This window comes from Eleutherodactylus coqui, chromosome 8 (assembly GCF_035609145.1).
Source record: "Eleutherodactylus coqui strain aEleCoq1 chromosome 8, aEleCoq1.hap1, whole genome shotgun sequence".
Taxonomy (NCBI): domain Eukaryota; kingdom Metazoa; phylum Chordata; class Amphibia; order Anura; family Eleutherodactylidae; genus Eleutherodactylus; species Eleutherodactylus coqui.
The window spans coordinates 26,270,829-26,276,828 of record NC_089844.1 but is presented as its reverse complement, the minus strand read 5'-3'; positions in this window follow the sequence as shown (position 1 = coordinate 26,276,828).

The window sequence follows — 6,000 nt, the reverse complement described above, 5'->3', positions numbered from 1 at the left end:
TGCGAGTAGAAGGATCTGATGACTTCCAGAATCCCTGATCTGGACCTGTTCAGAGATCCCGTACCGTTGATCAGTCCAGTGACAACTTTACGATTCACTGACATCTTGCAGTTTCTGTAAGGGTCAGGTGAGTGGTACTTCCCGAAGTCCCTCTCAAAAACCAAAGATGCGTGCCTATTATACTGGCACCCTTTGAGCAAAGACTTCACTCTGGAGATCTCCTCGCGGCTACCTCCAGTCGAGACGAGATGTTCGAGTTTCCTCCTCAGGCCCTGATAAAGACGGTACTTACTCAGGCTCCTGAGGCTAGAGAGCTGGCGGAAGAACCTCGCAGCCCTGATCTTGAACATCTCCCACCACTCTGACTTACTGCTACAAAGATCCAGTAATGGTACCTGGCTCTGCAGAAAATCCTCAAAGGACTGTCTTATCTCTGCTTCCTCCAGGAGTGATGAATTCAGCCTCCATAAGCCTCTACCCATCCGGGGGGTCTCTGCAACATTCAGGGAAAACAAAATCAGACAGTGGTCGGAGAATTCCACCTCAACAACAGAAACTGGTGAAGAGATGGCTTCCTCCTTCAAATAAAACCTATCTATTCTAGACCTGCACTCGCCTCTATAATAGGTGAAACCCGTGTGGCCTGGGGTGTGCCGGATGTGGACATCCACCAGGCGAGCTTCGCTAGCTATGCTATTAAGCGCGACGCTATCATAAGTCAGCTTGCCTAGGGAGCCTCCCCTGTCACGGGTCCTCGTGACTGCGTTAAAGTCACCCCCAAAGATCACCTGCCGACTGGTAAAAAGGTACAGCTTGATCCTCATAAAGAGATCCTTGCGATCCCGCTTGGTTTGGGGACCGTAGATGTTGATTAGCCGAAGCTCTTGTCCCTTCATGAGAACATCCAGGATCAAGCACCGCCGTATTTCTAACTCGATAACCCGTCGGCATTCAACCGCTGCAGTAAAAAATACCGCCACTCCGCTATATGGCTCGGCCGCAAGAGACCAGTAAGATGGACCAGACCTCCATTCCCTCCTTGCCCTATGCACAGCTGCCAAATTTGGCAGCCTGGTCTCTTGCAAAAACAAAATGTCAGCTTCAACGCGGCCGAGAAAATCAAAGGCCGCAAATCTAGCCATATCAGATTTAATGCTGGCAACATTAATGGATGCCAGCGTCAACGGAGCGGGTGCCGCCATCATTGGTGATTGAGTTAGATGGCTTTCTTCTTCCCACCCCCCTTCTCATCCGGGTCTGAGGATGACCCCTTGCCACGTTTCTTGGACACTGAAAGGTCCATGGCAAGGGGCTCCTCGACCTCGTCCTCCTTGTCACTGGGCTCTGGGCCAGCCCTCCCCCTGGAGGTCACCAAACCCCCATAAGAGGAAGGCTCAGCACCCCCTGTAGGCCCCATGCTTGTCCTAGGCACCTCTCCCTCCGAGGACGAGAGAGCTTGGTACCTGTTGGAGAGCCCAACAAGAGGAGAGTTTGGATTGCCTTCCTGCACCTGGCCCGTTGCAGGGGAAGATTTCCCTTCCCTTTTTTTCATTTTCTTGGAGCCCTGCTTGCGCTTTTTCTTTTGCCACTCATCCTTGCCCTCACCCACACTTTCATAGTGGGAAGAATCTGAATAAGTGGCATCCTCTTCCCTTTGGATCCTCCTGACCTCCTCATCCAGCTCCCTGTCCCCTGGAGCCTCAGCCACATGATTTGCGTCCGGAGCAGGGGCCAGCATTGACCCACCTGCCACCTGGGTTTCCACCAGCTCCCTGCCCCTTCCGCGCTTCTCTTGGCGCCTTAGCTTGGCTGCCCCAGCATGTTTGTTCTTCCTTGGCTCCTGGGCTCCATCGCCTCTGCTGGTCCCCTCCCCCGCAGAAGCAACCTCACGGCTCTCCTCCGCTGGGGCCATGACCGCATTGGCGAAAGAGCGCGGACAGCGACTGAATGGGTGACCGAGGTCACCACACAGGTGACACCTAATCTCTGCACAAGATGCCGCAAGATGACCTACCTCGCCACACAGAGCGCACTTGATGACGTTACAGGCTGCACTCAAATGTGTGGGGTCGCCGCACTTGTGACAGAGCTTCGGCTGCCCCTGGTAGAAGGCCAAGATACGATCCCTGCCAAGGAAGGCCGCGGATGGCATGTGGGCCACCGAATTCCCTGAACGCTTAAGTTTTACCATAAACGTCCAGGCTCCGGACCAGATGCCGTGTTCGTCCCGGTTCTTATTGGGCATATCCACCACCTCTCCGTACCGACTTATCCAAGTCATGATATCGTAACAAGAGAGGGACTCGTTACGAGTCAAAACGGTCACTCTCTTGACTCCAGTCTGGCGGGTTACCACTTGTGCAGCGAAACCGCGCCAGCCGGGCTCGTCCTTCATCAGCTCATAATTCCCCCAGAAGAGCTCCAGGCCCTCCGGGCGAGCAAAGCTGATGTCGAACTCAGACGTGCCATAAGGATGGATCAGGGCATAGATGTCATTTGCCCTGAAACCCATCTTCAGCAGAAGCTCCACCACCTTACTCCTGGATGGGCACGCGTCATTGCCTCTCCACTGAAGACGAGCCACATTCCTACGGCCAATGTCCTGCCCGGTTGTCGGCAGGGACCAGACAGTCTCCCCCCTTTGTTCTCGGAAGGCACCAAGACCATGTCTCTCCACCCAGAGAGACAAATCCACAACTCTGCCCCCTACATTCATCGAGCTCTCCCCCCTCCTCAAGGCCTCCAGGAGGCGCTGTTGCAAAACGCCGTCCCCACAGCCCAAAGACAAGGAGGACGCCTCTCCCCTCCCTCCAGCGGCGACACTGGCATAACTTCTACCAGATGTTGTCGCCGCTGGAGGGGCGACTGGATCCTGACCCACGCCCTGACTCCCCTCCGAAGCCCCACCCACCCGTACACAAGGTGGCATACTTGCCGGGGAACCGGGGACAGCTGTTCCTGCAGGAACAGGGGCAGCAGGAACAGGGGCAGCAGGGGTACCAACAGCCGCATCCATTACCTCACTCACTTCTCCATTCGCTGCTGGACCAGGACCCATGTAATCTTTACCATTAACTTTCCCTTTATGCCCTGAGGGAAAGTCCATGGCACTTCCGGTGGGTGGCTGAAGATGCACTTCAACATTTCTCTTGACATTGGTGGCTGTAGCTCCGCCCACCTTAGCCACTCTAGGAGTTGTAGTTCCTCCAACTTTCCTTGCAGGATCTTTACCATGTGTGGGAGGATCGGCAGACCCAGCCACCACCCCCTGCGCCCCCTCCGCACCGGAAAAGCGCTTTAGGGACACGGGGGACAGCTAAGCCACCACCGGTGGGACCTGGTGCCGGATCACGCCCCCCTCCCACTGGGACGTGACCAACAGCGCCAGCACCTCTGGACTGGCCGCGACTCTTCGCTTTCCCAATGCTCTTCTCCACCTCCCTTACTCCTCCATTCCCACTACTAGCACAAGCGGGCTTGGAGTTTTGGGCCGCATTAACCCTCTCTTCCCCAGTCCCCTGCACCGGACCCACCACAGAGCCCGGGACTAGGAGCTCGGGGTTACCACCCTGGTTTGACTTTGCAGCCAAACCAGAGTGCTTGGTGACATAAACGAACTTTTCTTCAATATACGTTTTTTCCTTTTTCCTCCTCTTTTTGCTTGAGGTTTCCGGGGGTAAATCATTCCCGAAATAGCAAGACTGCAACCTCTCTGGGGACTCTTGCAGCTGTATCTGCCGCATTATCAGCGCCCCCTCTCCACTGCTGCTGCAGCTATCATCAGTGTCCTCTGAATCCGACTCGCCTGATGTGGAGGGCAGGCTGACCTGTTCAGCTGGGATGCTGGGCCCTGTAGTCCCACCTGGCAGTGCTGATTGCTGCTCTCCAGAGCACCCAGCTCGACCATCCTGAGCAGCATCGGATTCCACCGAGCTGCTGCTGCTTGAGTGCCTGGCAGAGCGCTCTTTAATAGCACCGCTGCTCACAGACGCCATTTTGATAAACCTCTCGTCATTTAACAGTTTCTCTTTGAAAGGTCCACTTCTTTCCAAGATCCTTTCCCTCTCCTCCGCATAAAACTCAATGGCCTCCTCACAGGCTTCAATCTGCCTTGATATGGCCAGTTTCCTGGTACGGGATTTTGCCCGCTTCGCATCATGTCGGGCAGCGTGCAGCTCCTGCGTATATTTATTCAGCTGCCTCCCGACATGTCCATAGTCCTTCATATATTTGGCGATCCGGGTTGCCACATCCGTTACAGACTCGCCCTCCCTGCGATCAGCCCAACTTGCCTGCGTACGTTGTTTTTCCGCATGGTCCTCCACTCTCTTCCTCTGGCTCTGAGTCATCTTGGGCTCCTCCAGGGGAGTCAGGGTGACATTGCTGCCACTCTGACCAGATGTTCTCCCCTCCTGGGGTGCAGTCCTCCCTCCCCCCCGACCGAAGCCGGAGGGAGGAGGTCTGGGACTCCATGGCTGGAGCAAGCCCAGCACCTGTAGCCTTTGCTGGGTAGGTTTTTCTCCAACTGGTGACCACACCCTGGATCTTGCAGAGCTCTCACACACCCAACCTTCTCCAGAGATGCACTCACTATTCTGCTGGTGGAGTCACTGTGTACATACATTACTTATCCTGTACTGATCCTGTGTTACATCCTGTATTATACTGCAGAGCTCAACTCACTATTCTGCTGCTGGAGTCACTGTGTACATAAATTACTTATCCTGTACTAATCCTGAGTTACATCCTGTATTATACTCCAGAGCTGCACTCACAATACTGCTAGTTAGTATTGGAAACAGTGAGCAAGCTTGGGGACAAACCTCTCCCTAAAAAACCCTTTAAACATTTTACTCACAATAGAAGTCAGACTTACCGGCTTGTAGTTTCCAGGTTCACTTTTTGACCCCTTTTTGAATTGGCACTACATTGAATATGCGCCAATCGAAGTGGAACTGACCCTGCCACTATAGAGTCCTTAAATATAAAAACAACGGCCTGTTTAATACATTAATTAATTCCTTTAGAACTCAGGGGTGTATGCCATTGGGCAGCGGGGTACCTGAGGGCCTGGGTGCAAAAGTTCAGCTCAGGCCCCTACCTTCCTCCGGGCATTCACAGCACCATTCGTGTACCCATACCTAGATCGTGCTGCATACAGCTGCAAAATGAATTTCCATACATGATCTGCCCCTTGCATTAATCTTTCCAAACATGACGCATTTCCTGCACTACATGAAAATGTGTTTGCAGCCTGCAGGCCACACACACACACCGCTTTTTACCGCTATTTGTGCGGCGTCCCGAGTGCCATATTAACCGTAGTACAACACTCACATTGGCTTTAATGGGGTTACTCAAATCTGCCCTCGAACGCGCTGTTCTTAACGCCACGATTTTTGAGAGATGTCTGTTCTATTTTTGTGTTTTTTAACGCACCTCCTCACCCCTCACAATAATGGGGTGCATTAACAAGCGCTGTCAAACACTGTACCATGCGTTCAAAAACCAAGCTCGAAATTCCGGTAAAAATGCAACGATTTCAAGCTGCGTTTTCTGTACACATGTGTGAGAGCGGCCTTAGGGGTGTTCATGGTTTTGTTGTACTTTAGAACCACAATTAGGAAAAACACATTGAAAACCTGCGTGCGATATTCAAAGACCAGAAACGTTAAGAAGCTGCACGTGTTTGTGATGCGTTTTTTAAATTTTGTGTAAAGTGTGAAATAATATACATTAAATACAGAGAGATATATAACTTATACCAGTGACAGATAGATACAGACATATATGAGATAGATATGAGCGATAGACATGTGATATTTGAGTTAGATATATACACACATATATATATATATCTATTTATATAAAGCTGAAAGCCCTCACTGACTCACTCACTCACTCACTGACTGACTCGCCAAAAGTTCTCCAACTTCCCGACGTCGTAGAAACATGAAATGTGGCACAAGCATAGATTATCTCCAAAATAGGAAAAGTAAT